The following is a 17411-nucleotide window of genomic DNA, read 5'->3' on the forward strand; positions in this document are numbered from 1 at the left end:
AGCTATCTACCTTACGTTTGGTAGTGTATATATGTCCATACCTCTCTCTTGCTTTGTCACAGCTTACCCTTCCCCCTCCCCATATCCTCAAGTCCATTCTCTAGTAAGTCTGTGTCTTTATTCCTGTTTTACCCCTAGGTTCTTCATGACATTTTTTTTCTTAAATTCCATATATATGTGTTAGCATACGGTATTTGTCTCTCTCTTTCTGACTTACTTCACTCTGTATGACAGACTCTAGGTCTATCCACATAAAAAGGAATGAAATTGAGCTATTTGTAATGAGGTGGATGCAATTACTTTTGATCTCACTCCCTTTGTGGTTGAGGAAGTTGAGATCTAGGAAGGGTACATTGCACTGACTTAATAGCAAAACTAGGACTTGAATCTAGACCTAATGATTCTTAGCCCAGATCCCTCCCCTCCCCTCTGGCTGTCATGCTGTGCAGGAACCTACTCTTTTCATCTGCCTCTGTTTCCTGCACAGGAATCCCTAGAACCCTTTACCCCCACCCCATCCTTATCCTATTTTTCATCCTCTGGTCTTCCAGGGCAGTCTGGTCAACGATCAGCACAGCAGTTTTCTGTTTGGCCCATATGTGGTTTAACAGTGCCACCAACTCAAAGAATGACTTTCTAGTTGCCAGAAAGAAGCCCCTCAGACTCCTCTCCAGTTTGGTACAAACCACCTAGAGAATGAGACTGAGGAATCCCAAACTCTAGTGACATTGAGGTACTTCTAGTAGTGATGTTTCTGTTAAGACAGAACCCAAACTGGCTGGGCGAGCCAGTGTCCCAATGCCCAGGTGACAGGCATTGCTCCTTTGTCAGAAAGAAGGCTTCTGGCAGGAGGTTCCTAAGTGTACCATGTGCTGGGAATTTTTACTATCACATTTAATCCCTCTAAAAATCCTGTGAGGTCAGTATTTTCCCTTTCATAGATGTGGGAATGAAGACTCAAAAGCCTTCGGCTTGCCTTGAGTCACCAGGTTGGTCTGATTTCTGAGCCCTGCTGGAACAGCCAGGCAGCGCACCTTAGAGACTGGGGCTGGTTCGGTGGACCAGCTCTGGGACACTGTTGTGAGAGGAAGTGGGAAGTGAGGAGAAGGGTGGGCCCTGGCAGTGACTGTAATCTGCTTTGATGGCAGGGATAGCTTGCTCAAAGCAGGATGGGAGTGGGCAGAAGCTGGGTGATTTCTCAGTAGGGCAGATACTTCCGGAATGAGAGGGAAGGAGCGTTCATTCACACCTACAGCCAGGGGGAGGGTGGGGAATGCCTGTCCCACACACCTGAGAGGGCTCCCGGGCCAGGCCAACAGTCCCACTTACGCAACCCTGATTTGTCCATATTTTATGCCAGGCCTGCCGGAGTAGTGCTCAGGAGTGTGGTTCAGATCCTGAGCTTTTTAGAATTCCTGAGGGAGAGAACAGTGAGGTCAGGTAAGGCCATAATACAACTGGTGCAGCTGAGGGGGCTTGAGCTGGGTTGTGAAGCATTGTGGGGTTTACATCAGTGCCTTTCACATAAAGTGTCTGTGTGTTTGTTGTCAGAATCATCTAGGGAACTTTTGGAAAATACCAATGTTTGATTTCCCTTCCTCCCCTTAGGAACTCCTATCTAATTCTCAGCATTGGGAACAGACGAGTAGATATTTTCAAACAATGCCCTAGGGAATTCTCATAGGGACATGCATCCCTCCTCCATTTTTCACTGGCATAGATCTCAAAAGATAAAGCAAAACATAACAAAGAGACACTCAGGTAGGAGAGCCAGGGGAGGGCTCTTCCGGTGAAGGGATCGTTTCTGGTGAAGTTTGCAAAAGTATAAGGAGCCTGGAATGCCTGGGGCAGACGGTGTACACAGGGAGTGGTAGGAAATAGGGTGGGGTTGTTAAGATGAGCAGTCAAGAAGGAACTGGAATGCTGGGCAGGAGAGTTTAAACCTGATGCTGTTTGAAACAGGAAACTGTTCATGTATTCTCATTCAGTGATTATCTATTGAACACCTACTCTGTGCCAGGCACTGTGTTATGTGCTGGGGATACAGCAGAGAACAAAATAAAGTGTTTGCTCATCAAGTTTGTATTCTGGTAGAGGAACTGTAGGGTGATCAGTCCATCCCAGTTTGCCTGGGACTTTCTGTTTTCTGGGGTTTTTTTAGGGGGGAGTTAACATTTTATTATTTTTAAAAAATTAATTAATTTATTTACTTATGTTTGGCTGTGTCAGGTCTTGGTTGCGGCGCGCGGGATCTTTTGTTGCAGTGCGCAGGTTTCTCTCTATTTGTGACGTGTGGGCTCAGTAGCCCCGTGGCAGGTGGGATCTTAGTTCCCTGACCAGGGATCGAACCCTCATCCCCTGCATTGGAAGGTGGATTCTTAACCACTGGACCACCAGGGAAGTCCCAACTTTCTGCGGTTTTAACACTGAAAGTGCCTTGGCCCAGGAACCCCCTGGGCAAAGCAGAATAGTTGGTTTCCTAGGAGGTGGAATGTGCATGCATGCCTGTGTAATACTAGGGGTGATAAAGAAACCTAAAGCAGGGTAAGAAGTTGGGGATAAAGAAAAATGCTTTTTTAGAGGGGGTGGTCAGGGAGGATCTCTGAGAACATGATAAATGAGTAGCAATCTGAATAAAATGAGTGAGGGCCATGTAAATATCTCGGAGTAGGTTGGTGAGGGGTGGTTATTTCTAGCAGAGAGAAATACCGTGTAAAGGCCCTGAAGTGGAAACATGCTTGACATAGATGAAGAATAGCCTTGGCAGAGAGGTTGAGAGAAGGAGGTCCCAAGAGAGTGAGCCATGCCGGAGACACTGGATTATATTGAGTGTGATGGGAGCCCATGAAGGGCTGAGGACAGAGGCATGACCTAATCCCTCAGAAGGTGGGGAAAACAAGAGTGGGAACAGGAAGACCATTTAGGAAGCAACTTCATTAGAAAGTCTTGAAGAGTTCCTTCTCAAAAGGTTTGATCAGGGCTTCCCTGGTGGCGCAGTGGTTGAGAGTCCGCCTGCCGATGCAGGGGACACGGGTTCGTGCCCTGGTCGCGGAAGATCCCACATGCCGCGGAGCGGCTGGGCCCGTGAGCCATGGCCGCTGAGCCTGTGCGTCCGGAGCCTGTGCTCCGCAACGGGAGAGGCCACAACAGTGAGAGGCCCTCGTACCGCAGAAAAAAAAAAAAAAAATCCTTAAAAAAAAAGTTTGATCAGAGAAAGAGCAGGATACAATGCCATTCAAGTAAATGAGCCTGGGCAGGATTGGGCTGACCCAGGCTGTCCTAAGGTGATGACATTGGGAATGGAAATGTGGAAACATCTAGAACTGTCTTGGAGACAGGGTTAACAGAAGTTGGTGGTGCAGGATTTACAGGGGGATGAAGGAAGGTGATGATTCCAAGCTAGTCTTCCACACATTAGTTTTCCTAGTTTGAATTTCTCCCTCAATTGTCCTGATCCAAACGTCATGGATCATGAAGTTTTCTACTAGAATGAGGAAGATTCCGTGGTAGGGTCGCAAGAGCAGGAACTTGGGGTCATACAATCCAGGGCACACACCGTGGCTCCATCACAGACAAGCCATGCCCCTCAGACAGCTCACCTAATCTCTGGGGCTCTCAGTATCCCTGCCAGTAGAATAGGAATGATACTGCCTGGCAGAGTTGGGAGCACTAAATGAAGTAACACTCATAGAGGACCTAGTTCAGGACATGCTGAGCCGTCAGTCTGGGTTCATTCTCTCCCTCTGTTTACACCCTGGGAGTTCAGTATGTGTGCCTACACATTTTCAGAAGTTATCAGTACTCTATATGTCATTTTGTGCTCTTTGGCCCCCTTTCCCTCTCCCCCAGCCTGCTTATTCCATACACACATTTCTCTGTGTTGGTGGAGTACACACTCTGGTCATCTTGTTCTTCTTCCTCCTCTTCACTGGCTCTGCCTATGTTCAGATGTGCCTTTCCTTTCATTTGGACAGTTTTAGAAACCTCCCAACCAGTCCTCCCATCGTCCAGCCTATACTCTTATATCCTTCATGCCACATCATCTTCAGTATAAAATCTAAACACCTGAGCAGGTCTTGCAGAGTCCACGTTGCCTCTGCCTACTTTTCTGTAAACTCTGCTCCCTGATTTACCTCCGTCTTTGGCCCCACCCTCCATCCTCCACCCCTGACAAGTCTACTGTTTTATTCCTTGTGCTCCCATGGTAGTTTGTACCTACTGAACTTATCTCCCATTATTTGTGTGTAAAAAGAGCAAGGTATTTGGTGCAGGGGTTCAGAGCTCAGTCTCTGGAGCCACCCAGCCTCCATCCTAATCCCAGCCCTGTTACTTATCAGTTGGGCCTAATGATTAGGGATTAATTAAATAAATGATGATACTTCCCTAAACTGGAATGCCATGACCTTGAGCAAGTTATTTCATCATTGTGCTTCAGGGACAATAATAATATCCACCTCACAGGGTTGTCATGAGTATTAAGAGTTAATACATCTGGGCTGCCCAGGTGGCACAGTGGTTAAGAACCTGCCTGCCAACGCAGGGGACACAGGTTTGAGCCCTGGTCCGGGAAGATCCCACATGCCGTGGAGCAACTAAGCCCATGGGCCACAACTACGGAAGCCCGCACGCTTACAGCCCATGCTCCGCAGCAAGAGAAGCCACTGCAATGAGAAGCCCTCGCACGGCAACCAAGAGTAGCCCCCGCTCGCCGCAACTAGAGAAAGCCCGCGCGCAACAACGAAGACCCAATGCAACCAAAAATAAAAATAAATAAATTTATTTAAAAAAAGAGTTAATACATCTAAAGCACTTAAATAGTACCTTCTATGTAGGAAGCCCTCCAGAAACATTGCCTATAATTATTACATCTATCTCCCTGAGTTTGAGTTCCTTGAAGGAAGAGACTAGAGATCTAGTCTTTCAAATGTTTGTTGAACAAAGACATAAGTAAATCTCCTTTTAAAGACAGTATTCCCCCTTTTACTTAATTTTTTCTCTTTTAGTTTAGTTTATTTATTTTTGGCTGTGTTGGGTCTTCGTTGCTGCATGCGGGCTTTCTCTAGTTGTGGCGAGCGGGGGCTGCTCTTCGTTGTGGTGCGCGGGCTTCTCATTGCGGTGGCTTCTCTCATTGCAAAGCACAGGCTCTAGGCACGTGGGCTTCGGTAGTTGCAGCATGCGAGCTCAGTAGCATGGCACCCGGGCTTAGTTGCTCCGTGGCATGTGGGATCTTCCCGGACCAGGGCTCAAACCCAGGTCCCCTGCATTGGCAGGCAGATTCTTAACCACTGAGCCACTGGGGAAGCCCTTAGTTTGCATTTTTAACAAGCCTCTCCATTTTTCCGGATAGTGATTTACTACATTTATAATCAGATGTGCAAACTTCTGGTTCATTTTTCTTAATTACTTATGGAACACAGTTGGATGTTGACCATACATATTTGGATCTATATATTTATATCAATTTTTATCAATATGTTTTGGATGGGAAGATCCTATTTATATATATTGAGCACATGTATTTTCTTCATTCTGTGTTTTCCTTTAAGTATATATTTTGTGTTCTGATGTGTTTTGTTTATTTGAACTCATCTATTTTGTCTCTACCAAAAGCATCCATTGAGTAAAATAGTAGACTTTTGGAGCTTAGAAGAACTTTAATGTCATGGTCCTTATTCTTTTCATAGATGAGGAATCTGAGGGTCCAACAAATAACTTGAATCCTATAAACCAATAAGAAGAAAGGCAAACAACCCAATTTTTAAAATGGGCAAAAGATTTAAAGAAGCATTTCATAGAAAAGATTGTCCAAATGTCCAGTAAGTGTCTGAAAAAGTACTCAACATCATTAGTCACCAGGGAAATGCAAATGAAAACCACAATGAGATACCAACTCATACTCTTTATTAATTTTATTTATTTATTTATTTATTTACTTTTGGCTGTGTTGGGTCTTTGTTGCTGTGCGCGGGCTTTCTCTAGTTGCGGCGAGCGGGGGCTGCTCTTAATTGCTGGGAGCAGGCTTCTTATTGCGGTGGCTTCTTGTTGTGGAGCATGGGCTCTAGACCTGCAGGCTTTAGTAGTTGTGGCACATGGGCTCAGTAGTTGTGGCTTGCGGGCTCTAGAGTGCAGGCTCAGTAGTTGTGGCACACGCACAGGCTTAGTTGTTCTGCGGCATGTAGGATCTTCCTGGACCAGGGCTCAAACCCATGTCCCCTGCATTGGCAGGCAGATTCTTGGGCTTTTTTTGGTGTTTTTTTTTTGCGGTACGCGGGCCTCTCACTGTTGTGGCCTCTCCCGTTGTGGAGCACAGGCTCCGGACGCACAGGCTCAGCGGCCATGGCTCACTGGCCCAGCCGCTCCGCGGCATGTAGGATCTTCCCGGACCCGGGCACGAACCCGCGTCCTCTGCATCGGCAGGTGGACTCTCAACCACTGCGCCACCAGGGAAGTCCCCAACTAATACTCTTTAGAATAGTTAAAAGATTTGAAATTATCAAGTGAAGGTATGTTTTAGAACTCTCACACATTGCTCTTGGAATGTAAATTTGGTAGAATTGGTTTGGAAAACTGGCACATGTATAAAAGCCAGATCTAAGGCTACCCTATGACTTAGCAGTTCCACTCCTAGTTCCATACCAGAAATGGGTGCGTGTGGTCACTAATAGACACAAACAAAATGTTCATGACAGTTTTATTTTTAATAACCAAAATTTGGAGACAAACTAAATATCCTTCAACAGGAGAAGTGATAAATTATAGTGTATTCACATGGTGGAATTTTATACAGCAAAAACAGACGAAACAACAATCTACTGCTACATGTGACAACATGCATGAATCTCACAGACATAATGAGTGAAAAAAAGGAAAACATAAAGAGCATATACTAGGGAATTCCCTGGTAGTCCAGTGGTTAGGGCTCCGAGCTTCTACTGAGGAGGCACGGGTTCGATCCCTGGTCAGGGAACTAGGATCCTGCATGTGGTGCTGCCAAAGTATATATCATATGATTCCATTTATATTAAAATCAAAAACAGAACAAATCAAAAGTGGTAAAAGTAAGGATAGGATTTACCTCTGGAGCATAAGGATATTGGCTGTAAAGGACAAGTGAGAACTTTCTGGGATGTTGGAATATCCATTATGATGATCTAGGTTTGGGTTAAACAAGTATATACTTACACAATGTGTATTTAAGATTAGTATGCTTTACTGTATGTATAGATAGATACAGATATAGCACCTCAAAGAAGAGTATTACCCTAAAATTAAAGAAAATTTTAATTTTCTTTTTTGTGCTATGTGTTTTAAATGTTCTCACCTTTTCCTCAGCTATATTTTCCAGAAAGTCTAAAATGAAGTCATGATAAATCGTAACAAGAGAAAAATAGAAGTTATTATTTTTAAAAGCTGGAGTGGTATCTCAGCTTCCTATCCAGATTTAGTGCCCTGAGCCCTGGACCTAGCTAAAAATAGTTCAGAGCTTTGCCAGCTGGTGACCTGGGAACTGGGCTATGTTTAGCAGAAACCAGCACGTGAGTGAAATGGGGGAGAGCCACGTGGAGCGCTGTGGGTCTGGTAGGCATGGCTCACTCTCAGCAAGCTGTTTGAGCCATGCCTGCTGTCAGTAACTCAGGCTGTTCCCTCCACTGCAGACCAGTGGGTAGTGTAGGGTCACAGTTTACTGGTGAGTGGAAATGAGAGGGAGGGACAAGAATCCATACTGATTAGAAGGGGAGAGGTCCAGCACTGGGAGACTGGACATAAAGGAAGTCAGAGTAGTTAAGCCCTGGCTAAACCCAGGGTGTACCTTCCTTTTTTCTTCACCAGGTTAGACTCAATTTTTGTTTTTGCAAAAATGTATTCATTTCTCAACACCTCTATTTTATCTTTTTTAATTGACGTATAGTTGATATATAATATTGTGTTAGTTTCAGGTATACAGTAAAGTGATTCAGTTATATACATATATTTTTCAGATTATTTCCCATTATAGGTTATTACAAGATATTGAATATTGTTCCCTGTGTTATACAGTAAATCCTTGTTGCTTATCTATTTTATGTATAGTAGTTTGTTAATTACATACTCTGCATTTATCGGCCCCCCACCTTTGGTAACCATAAGTTTGTTTTTTGTCTTTGAGTCTGTTTCTGTTTTGTATATAGATTCATTTGTATTGTTTTTTAGATTTTACATAAAAGTGATATCATGTAATATTTGTTTATCTCTGTCTGACTTACTTCAAATAGTATGATATTCTCTAGGTCCATCCATGTTGCTGCAAATGGCAATATTTCATTATTTTTTTGTGGCTGAGTAATATTCCATTGTATCTATTGGGTTGGCCAAAAAGTTCTTTTGGCTTTTTCCATAACATCTTACTTACTGTAACTTTGTAGTATTGTCTGAAGCCTGGAGGGTTATGCCTCCAGCTTTGTTCTTTTTCCTCAGGATTGCTTTGGCAATTCTGGGTCTTTTGTGGTTCCATATAAATTTTAGGATTGTTTGTTCTAGTTCTGTGAAAAATATTATGGATAATTTGATAGGGATCGCATTAAATCTGTGGATTGTTTTGGGCAGTATGGCCATTTTAACAATATTAATTCTTCTAATCCATGAGCATGGGATATCTTTCCATTTCTTTGAATCATCTTCAGTTTCCTTTATCAATGTTTTATAGTTTTCATCATATGTCTTTCACCTCCTTGGTTAGGTTTATTCCTAGGTTTTTTGTTTGCTTGTTTGTTTTCTGCAGTGATTTTAAATGATATTGTTTTTTAACTTTCTCTTTCTGATATTTCATTGTTAGTGTAAAGAAATGCAACACTTTTCTGTATATTAATCTTGTATCCTGCTACCTTGCTGAATTCATTTATTAGTTCTAACAGTTTTTATGTGGAGTCTTCAGGGTTTTCTATTTAGAATGTCATGTCATCTGCAAAGAATGACAATTTTACCTCTTTCCTTCCAATTTGGATATGTTTTATTTCTTTTTCTTGTCTGATTGATGTGGCTAGGACTTCCAATACTATTACAACTCAGTTTTAAATGTTATACTTAAGGAAACCAGGTGCAGAACTATTTAGATTGCAATGCTTAAACATTCCCTGAGTGGTTTTGCTGCTGAATCAGCCTAACTGGAAGAATTAGCTTCACTTAACCTCTTCCTCCTGTAATGTGCCCGTCTAAAATGTAGGAATGACTAGTGTAATTATCCGTGTCACAGAGATGTTTTGAGGCTTAATTAAATAACCCACTCTGAATACTCTGAAGTATTCAGAGAAGAAAGGGTTAATAGGAATGGTGCTGCTCTAAGTTCTACTCGCAAACTGACAAGTTACCAAACATGGTATGTGGTACTCTAGTTCCAAACATACTAGCATGGTACCTCCAAGATTTCACCCGATTTAATTAGGATCACCATCACTCAACCAACACTAGTTGAGAGAACTCTGTTTCTACATTGTGTTCTTCTTTTTTTTTTTCCCAGCCACACGGATGCGGGATTTTAGTTCCTGGACTAGGGATCGAACCCATGCCCCCTGCAGTGGAAGCATGGAGTCTTAACCACTGGACCACCAAGGAAGTCCCCATTGTGTTCATTTTTTAAAGGAAGGTGTAAATGTGAGGGTAATTCATAACAAGTGACAACTTTTAAAGAAATGACTTTAAACAACTTGATATGTTGCTGTTGTCAGTAGACAGAACTTTTAGCCCCAAAATAAGATGCAACCTGACTTTTAAGGCAGGGGCAAGGATGTGCCAAACTCTGAGATCAAAAGTAAGCTTTAATTCAAACACTGTGGATGCCATTAGAAACTTTCCTAAAAATAAATCCATCCTGCTGCATGATTTAGAAATGGCTTAGGATACCATCTTTTCCATCCTTAAGAAGCAAAAACCCCAAAATGTCATCAATGAAAAATTTAAAAAAATCAAATCTGTGAGCAAACAGGAATGCGGTGGGCCAATTAATGGCAATGAAGATGATGACAATAATGGTGGTAATAATAATGACAGGAAGCAGGTATTGAGGGCTTACTAGGTGCCAGACACTCTTCTAAGGGCTTTACATGATCCCTGTAGTAGCCCAGGAAGATAAGACCTATTATTATCCCTGTTTTACAGACAAACAAACAAAGGCTTGGAGAAGTTAAGTAACTAACTTGCCTAAGGTTATATAGTTTAGCAGCGGCTTTCAAAACTTTGGTGTGGGGACTTCCCTGGTGGCACAGTGGTTAAGAATCCACCTGCTAAGCATATCCAAAGGAGGACCTCTGGAGTATGGAGTTCTGGAGTTTGGAGGATCATATGTTCCAGCAGAATATGCTTCCTTCAGAATTGCTGAACAGATTTTTACAAGAATAAGTACTGATGATGATATTGAAACAAATTCATCAACATTTATGAAGGAAATGAAAGAGCCATCATTTATTAGATGAGAAAATGAGTCACCATAATAATGATGAATGAAAATACTGCTCGTTATAAAGTCAAGGAAGCTACCCTGTGAAACTGGGCTATCATTCCGCGGTGTTGTTGAGTTTTCCCTTCTAAATTCAGGGTATAGGTTATTACAAGATATTGAGGGACTACCCTGGTGGCGCAGTGGTTAAGAATCTGCTGCCAATTGGGCTTCCCTGGTGGCGCAGTGGTTGAGAGTCCGCCTGCCGATGCAGGGGACGCGGATTTGTGCCCCAGTCTGGGAAGATCCCACATGCTGCAGAGCGGCTGGGCCCGTGAGCCATGGCCGCTGGGCCTGTGCGTCCGGAGCCTGTGCTCTGCAACGGGAGAGGCCACAGCAGTGAGAGGCCCGCGTAATGCAAAAAAAAAAAAAAAAAGAATCTGCCTGCCAATGCAGGGGACACGGGTTCCAGCCCTGGTCCGGGAAGATCCCACATGCCGCAGAGCAACTAAGCCCGTGTGCCACAACTACTGAGCCTGCACTCTAGAGCCCACGGGCTGCAACTACTGACCCTGTGTGCCACAACTACTGAAGCCCCTACGCCTAGAGCCTGTGCTCTGCAACTAGAGAAGCCACTGCAATGAGAAACGCGCTCGCCCCAACTGGAAAAAGCCCACACGCAGCAACGAAGACCCAACGCACCCCAAAAAAATTTTTTAATAAATTAAGTTAAAAAAAGAAGCAAACTTTGGTGTGCTTACAGTTCCCCAGAAAAATAATTTAAATCAATATTCCCAGCCCAACACCATAGATTTTGATTCAGAAGTGTGGGACAGGACCTGAAAAAATGCATTTTTAATAAATAACCAAGGAACATTTACTGTAGGTGACCTTCAGACCACCCTCTGGGAATCAGTGACCCAGTTCTAGAAAAAAGGAGAGACTAGGAGTAAAAATTTGCCAATGTTTCTCCAGCACTGGCCTTCCCTGTCCAGCTGAATAGTAGATCATTTGCCCACCCAAGACTGTATGTCCTTGCAATGAAAAGAAAGACTGCTTAATGCATATAGCCTTTCCAGACATCGAACTTGATTTGTTCAACTTCCATATTTAACAGTTAACCATCTGACTTTAATCTGATTTCTTAAATATGTTTTCCTACCAGCCAGAGTGTGTGCTGACCAAAAACATGAATTTCAGTCAGTAGTTGTAACTCTCTCGGGTAATGAATAAATGGCATTGTACTTTATTAGTCTACTATAAATCTGATTAATGTGAATCAATTCCCCAGAGCCAGCTCTCTCCCGAAAGAACTGAGAACAATGACTTTATGAACCTGCAAACTTCAGGGCCAATGTACATTTGGAGGCCTGATTTATCCTTTCCTTAGTATCACTGAGCTGGAAGACACATTTTGAGACCCAGAATCCTGACATCTCCATCCCTCCAAAGGGGTAAGTTTATCAAATTTAATAAAACAATTCATAAAAAGCCATTCACTTGGGCTTTAGTCTTCCTTTCTTGGCTTTTAAACACCTGTGACCTCTGAGATCTTGAGGGGCACGGTGATGAATTTTTAACATCCTTGCCCTTTTGCTCTTCTCAAATGTCATTTGGTTGATTTGGAACATGGTATCACCTGGTAAATCTGGAAAAGACTTACAGATGAGTTTGGCCAGAGACAATGCTACGGAGACTGAACCAACCCATATTACACACCCACCTTTCCTTATTACGTATTTTTAAAATAGAACAAAAACATGAAGCAGGCAAAAAAAACATGTTACAGTTTCCACAGTCCCTCTAAATGAGGAAATTATCAACGTATTTGCCCCTGCACACATTCCACATCCCATGCTGTGGATGGAAGACTTATTCTTATTCCTGCTCTCTTCCCTGCCAGCCACCCTCTAGCCTTCTTTCTCTTCCCTCGCTCACCAAGCCTACTCCTCCTTTTGGGCATGTCCCAGGCCTTCTCTACTGTAATGTTCTTTACCCTCATTTTCCTATAATTGGCTCCTACTTTTTGTTCAGGTCTTAGCTTAAACTGATGACCTCCATCTATTATGTTATTCAGTTTTGTTTTCTGTAGCAGTCAACTAGCTGCTGATATTCTTCTTGTTTGTTTGTTTATAGTCTGTCTCCCTCAACTAGAACATAAGCCCCATTAGGTCAAGAATCATCTATTATGTCATATTTTCACGGTTATAGCTACAGTGCCCCAAACTATGCCTCACACAGGAGAGAAGTTTGGGGAGGAGAAAAAGGAAGACAGTGGGGAAAGACTGGTTCTGATCTGAGACTGATCTGGTTGTCCAAGGCATCCAGCTAGCTATTTCTTTGCTTAAGAGTCAAATACTTTTATCCACCTCCTTTGGAAACAAATCAGAGATATTAAAAATGTGTTGAGTTTATTGCGTAAGACTAACAGTGGTTAAAGACCAGATGACTTACACTGAGAGTCTTTACAAGGTATTTGTCATCATTAGCTCAGTCTCATAAATTATTACAATATGAAATCAGCAAAAACTGCTTACGTGTTTGAATTCAGGTAGTTAAGTTTTAAACTATAATAAAAAGTTATACTGAAAGTTTTCTTTCCAAAGAGCTCAAAAATGCCTTTGTTAGCAGTAAATGGGGTAATGGCTTCCAAAGAAAACTGGAGGTAGGAAATGAGGTTTCCTTCTGGGAGTTAAATGGATAAGGCAAACACAAATATACACACACACACACACACACACACAGATATGGTAAGTCAACTGAAGGAGTAAACTGATAGGTAACCAGTGTGTAACTGGAAACACCTATAAATTCAGCCAAGGTGACTTGGAGGTAATCTCAGGATGGCAAGCACCGGAATGTGACTGTGAATTTAACAAGTGTAAAGGTAATTGATTGTTTGGAGAAAGCCTGGATGAACAGCGGCGGTGGGCAGAGCTGCTGTTAGCCTATAGCATAGAAAACCCAAGCTAAGGGCTTCCCTGGTGGCGCAGTGGTTGAGAGTCCGCCTGCCGATGCAGGGGACGAGGGTTCGTGCCCCGGTCCGGGAAGATCCCACATGCTGCGGAGCGGCTGGGCCCGTGAACCATGGCCGCTGAGCCTGCGCGTCTGAAGCCTGTGCTCTGCAACGGGAGAGGCCACAACAGTGAGAGGCCCACGTACAGCAAAAACAAAAACAAACAAACAAAAAACAACCCGAGCTAAGAAGCCAGAAGTTGATAGCAGCTTCCCAAATAGTGTCCATGGGAGAAGGGGCCTTGGCTCAAGGACTTGAGCTCTTAGGTCTCTGTAGCAAATGTATCCTTTGATAAATCATCTCCCTACTTCTCCTTATGCAGATTTGATGCTCTAAATACAGAATTTAAATCACTTTTTTCCCTGTCTTCAGGGAGCAAATGCCCTGATCTGCTGATGTGAGGGCCCACTGGCTAGCTGGTTGCATTTATCATTAAAATGGAATAAATTAGTATTCTGGCTCTATGGCCGTCTCTGCGAGCTTGGGTTAGTGTGAGTCTACCCCTGAGATAAAGTTCTAGAGCAGAGTGACTTGTTGGCCCCGTACTGCATGGCAGAGAGTGGACCACACAGGCTAGCTCTGAGAAGATAAGGGCTGATCTAAGCTCAGTTCCTTCTGCCAAGTTCAACAGTCGTATAATTCACATGACTTCCTGAGGGGATGTTGAGTGAGGGGAAGATGAGGGGCCAGGAGTGATTATGCTGGACGCATCCCCAACAGAGGAGCCATGGGTACTTTAGTCCACGGTTTGACAGATGTTTTCTGTAAATGGCCAGATAATAAATACATTAGGTTTTGCTAACCACAGAGATAGGTAAGTCCAAGAGGGGAACAGGGACTGGAGGGGCCAGACAGGAGCTATTGCCTCCTAGGACACTTGGGAGAACAGGGGTTTTTAGAACTAAAGCAGAGGGGGAGGCAGGGCAAGGTGAGACTTTTAGAGAAAGCTAAGGAGAAAATGCCTTTAGCCAGGAATGAGATGAGCTCAGGTAACCGGTGGGAAGTACCAAATCCAAGGGCTCTCTGAGACATCTCATACAGGTCTGCAAGCTACATACTTACCCCCGGTGGGTCTGTAACTGCCTGGCTCTGCTGGGTCCTGTCAGCGCTCTATCATTCGTCTAGATAAAGGGATCTGCCCCTGGAGTTTGGATAATATACCTAAATTGCATCCCAGGGAATGAACGGACATCATTTTGAAACTGGATCCTTTAGCTGCAATTGAATGTCTGTTTTGTTGAGGGGTAAACAAGACTTACTGAAAGAACCCAGTTTAACCAACTTTGCTGTTTTGGGGGTAAGTATAGTAGGCAGTCTAAATATATTTTTTTCTATGATAGCTTTTTCATTATATATTTCATTCTTTGGGATTTAAATCACTTTAAATTTTTATGTATTTAAATTCAAAGTATACAGATGAACAGATTAGTGTATTGACTAGAAGGTGAACCAGGATCACAGAACAGCTGGGGAGCTGGTGACAGAAATGTAAGTGGAGCTTGGTCTCCAGGTTCTAATCTCCTGTGGAGACTCCCTACAGCAGTGATTCTCAAATGCTGCGATGGATAGGGATGGGCAGAGGGGCACTGTGTAGTTTGAAAAAGCTCTTATCCCTCCCACTTGAAATTCACTGATCTACAATTCATCTCATCTTACCTTGGGTCTTCTTGAAACCTCTTCAAAAAAGCAAAACAAAACATGAGTTTTACAACTCAAGCTGGAAGATGGTTCTCCTTATTTAGAAGTGGCCAGCAGAAGAGCTATAAAGAACAGAATGATTCCTGAATCAGCAAAACCCTAGGAGCTTGGATGACACAAGCCAAGAGCCTGTGCCTGGGATCAGCCTTGTACACTGGCAATAAATCACAAGATACAACCATCTTAAGGCCTCTCTTTTCCAAAACAGAAGAGAGGAGTATGTCTCAGACTTGTATTTGTTTCAAAAGGATCAAAGATAAATTCTTTTAGAATTTGAATCTGTGGAAAGTAACTTGAGTAAGATGACAAAACCATTCTCCACCAAGTGAGGGTGAATTGAAGGGGTACTGCACTTTCAAAACACACCCATACCAACCCCCCAGCCCCCATGGATAAAATGTAGCTGTGGGACTTTACGTAGGTTAATAACATAAGGAAAACATTAAGAGAAGCCTGGAAGAGACAGACTGATCCTGGCATCAGCATTGGAGAAAGTCTATAGCTGCATCAGTGTAACTGTTAAACACTTCATCTGAAATAATATGAAACCTAGAGTCATCAGCCAGATGTAGAAAACATATTTATGGTTACCGGGTGGGGGGTGGGTAGTAAAGGGGCAGTGGAGGAGGGATATTTGAGAGATTGGGATTGACATATACACACTACTATAGATAAAATAGATAACTAATAAGGACCTACTGTATAGCACAGGGAACTCTGCTCAATACTCTGTCATGGGCTATACGGGAAAGAAAAATCTAAAAAAGAGTGGATATATGTATATGTATAACGGATTCACTTTGCTGTATACCTGAAACTAACACAACATTGTAAGTCAACTATACTCCAACAGCAACAAAAAAAACTAGAATCATGTACATTTTACTGTTTGAATGGACCATAGAGAAGTTATTCAGATGAAGAAACTGAATCCCTCCTCTGGACTCAAAATCTGTGGGCTGGGCTGGAACAGGAACCTCATGCATGCCTCTAGCAGAGAGCATATATCACATGGTATTCCCATTGTCTGAATTCTCCAGACTGGGCTTCTTGACCCCAAAGACTGTATTCTTCACTTTGAATTCCTAACATCAAGCACAGTGTCTGACAGTAAGTGTCCATTGATACTTGTTAAACCGATCAGAATAAACAAGAGTATAAGTCCTAGGGCAACAGAGGGAAGAAAAAAAAATTGAGAGGAAAAATCTTTCTCTGATCTCCCAGGGCGTGGCAGGGCAAAATTACCCAAAAAACCAAAAGTGAGCGTGACCTCAGTGTGTCTTTTTTTAGGTGAACACCCCAAGTCACAGGTAAGCATTTGCTAGACTGCCCAGAGCTATCACTACCGTCATTGCCATTAACAACATGGCTTGCTTATTTTGTCTTATTGGAGTATTAGAATGAGTTCACTGACAATTAAGTTCCCTGCTTTAATTATGGCAGAAATAAAAATTAGGCAGACAATTGCCTTTGATTCAAGTATCTCAGAACTGTTTTACTTTTGAAGTCTGAAGTATTAAGGGTAGAAAAAAACAGCCTCTCGTTTGAAGTTAAAAGTACAGGTTATCTCCTCATGGAAAAAGATTAAATGTAATTCTATGTACCTTATGATTATAATGGTTCATCAGATTTAGTAACTGTAGGGAAACAATCATATCTTTTCTGTATCTTAATTATTTGGTTCTTTTCTCTGAAAAGACTAAAAATACATGAACCCTTAATTTCAATGGCACAAAGTATTGTGCACTGCATATTTGTAAGCTAGCCACAGGACAAAGGGAAGCCATAAAGAATTAAACATTACATTCTCTTAAGAAAGACTTTCTTTCAGTATTACATAAATATCTTTGTGCTTTTCCATTTTCTTTTTGAAACCAAGTAACCCTTTGACATTTCAAAGTGAAATACCCATACACACAGTTTTTATATAGAGGCTAAGATGACTTTCTTTTTTTTAAAGAACTAAGTGTAATTAACCACACATGGCATATTATTCATTGTCCTATGACCTTTGTAATTTAATTTCGTATTCTGAAAATATTTGCTTCTAAATTTAGTCAGGAAAATGAGGGAATGTCATGGTTGCTTTGCTGGCTGTACATTACAAGGGATTATACCTAGAAGAATTTTCAGATGTGGGTGTTTAAAAATGTATGTTGTTTGTCTGCTTTGGCATGTAAAACGTTTAATAAAGCCTAGTAATTTGGATTTATAGAGAGACTACCCACCCAAAGTCCTGAAAAATTCTAAGTAACTGTAAAGGCTAGTGCCTGGTAGGGTCAAGGAAAG

General features: G+C 42.5%; 1 long non-coding RNA gene across 2 annotated transcripts in view; it reads left to right on the forward strand.

The window, feature by feature from the left end:
- The window catches only part of LOC125960895 (uncharacterized), a 124220-nt gene that overhangs the window by 9483 nt on the left and 97326 nt on the right, over positions 1-17411 (forward strand). Inside the window, exons 1-2 of one of the 2 annotated variants that reach the window (XR_007471035.1) lie at positions 426-1440; positions 9494-11862. This is a non-coding gene — a long non-coding RNA (uncharacterized LOC125960895). Of the gene's footprint in view, positions 1-425; positions 1441-9493; positions 11863-17411 lie in introns of those variants that run through there. The other variant, XR_007471034.1, reaches the window with a different exon arrangement.

The sequence above is a fragment of the Orcinus orca genome, chromosome 13 (genome assembly GCF_937001465.1).
Source record: "Orcinus orca chromosome 13, mOrcOrc1.1, whole genome shotgun sequence".
In the NCBI taxonomy this organism is placed as follows: Eukaryota; Metazoa; Chordata; class Mammalia; order Artiodactyla; family Delphinidae; genus Orcinus; species Orcinus orca.